The sequence below is a fragment of the Penaeus chinensis genome, chromosome 3 (genome assembly GCF_019202785.1).
Source record: "Penaeus chinensis breed Huanghai No. 1 chromosome 3, ASM1920278v2, whole genome shotgun sequence".
NCBI classification, from domain to species: Eukaryota; Metazoa; Arthropoda; class Malacostraca; order Decapoda; family Penaeidae; genus Penaeus; species Penaeus chinensis.
Window position 1 is genome coordinate 16,396,957 of NC_061821.1, and position 1,358 is coordinate 16,398,314.

Sequence of the window (1,358 nt, forward strand, 5' to 3'; positions counted from 1 at the left end):
AGATGGGTGGAGGATATTGGGAGAGAGGTAGGGTATCTTTTGAAGGTTGAGTTACAACCTGAGTAGATGATTCAAGATGGGTCAAGTTGACAGCAAGTGTCGAGGAGGGGGGGGGGGGTCGGAGTGGTCGGAGTCGTGATTAAAGGAGAGGCAGGGCTCCGTAATCCAGAGGAGTTATACTTAGTTGATACAGAGGCAAGCCTTAATTAATGTGCGTTACCAAAGCGTAGTTGCACGATTTTCAATCAGGGATAAATCTCCTACTACACCGGCCCTCTTAACACTTTAGAGGCTTTGTAAGCTTACTCTGTTATTTCGGAATAATTTCGTCGTTATAACAGTAGACGAACGAACTTGCCTTTACGTTGGCATGCTAGAAACGCTCAACTTCCGCCGGAACAAAACAGTTTATTCCATCGTTTGGTGTGCATCACGTCAGCAAATATGCAGACGCAGAATTTCGATACATGTGTAGATGAATAATTCCTGGAGAAGCTGACAAACACTAAAATAGACATATGTCATACATACATACATATATATGAATATATATATATGTGTGTGTGTGTGTGTGTGTGTGTGTGTGTGTGTGTGTGTGTGTGTGTGTGAGGAACACTGTCACATGGAAAGGGATGACATTAATAGCAATATATAAAACAAAAGTCAACCCCGCTAAAGACGGAACCGTAAAAGATTTTTTTTTTTTAATGGATTTTCAAATGAATTTAACAGTGACAAAGGGAAGCATTTTTAAACTATACTGACCCTGACGTAACGTGCTGTATCCACAGAAAGCAAAAAAAAAAAAAAAAAAAAAAAAAAAAAAAAAAAATTGAATTATAGTCGTCAATGTGCAATGTTATCAAAATCACTTCATAAACAAAACTAATTTAGCAAAATCAAATTGATTCAAGAAAACACGTTACGAGTAGGCCTATAAGTGGTGTAGATCCCGATATTTACACATTTTCTCGGGAACAGAAATAAGGAACTAATTATTCCGAGGACAAATAGGAAGCATAATATAGAAGGTATCATTATGATATATACATATTTTTTTGTTTGAAAAGTGATCGAGTGTTAGATATGGAAATGAATTTGCTGTCGACGCAAAGAGCTAAATTTATTATTTTCTTTTATTTTGTAGAGGAAAAAGGTCTGTTTATTTGCCGTGATGTAAATGCATAAATATGCCGCATTCTTTTGATTTATGAAGAGTAAGAAATATGTATATGAAAAGATAATAGAAAGTGTGTACCGTACATTTAATTCATTGGCATATGTATTGAGAAAAGATAGAAGTTATAAAGATAAACATGTTTACAGCATTTTTTTCATTTCGAAAACTTGACTGAAGG

General features: G+C 35.6%; 1 protein-coding gene across 1 annotated transcript in view; it reads left to right on the plus strand.

Annotated features, from left to right (window-relative positions):
• Positions 1–913: 913 nt before the first annotated feature.
• LOC125043318 overlaps positions 914–1,358 on the plus strand; it is a 26,622-nt gene continuing 26,177 nt past the window's right edge. The window contains exon 1 of the mRNA XM_047639392.1: positions 914–1,031. The gene's annotated coding sequence lies outside the window, so the exon portion shown is untranslated. The remainder of the gene's footprint in view (positions 1,032–1,358) is intronic.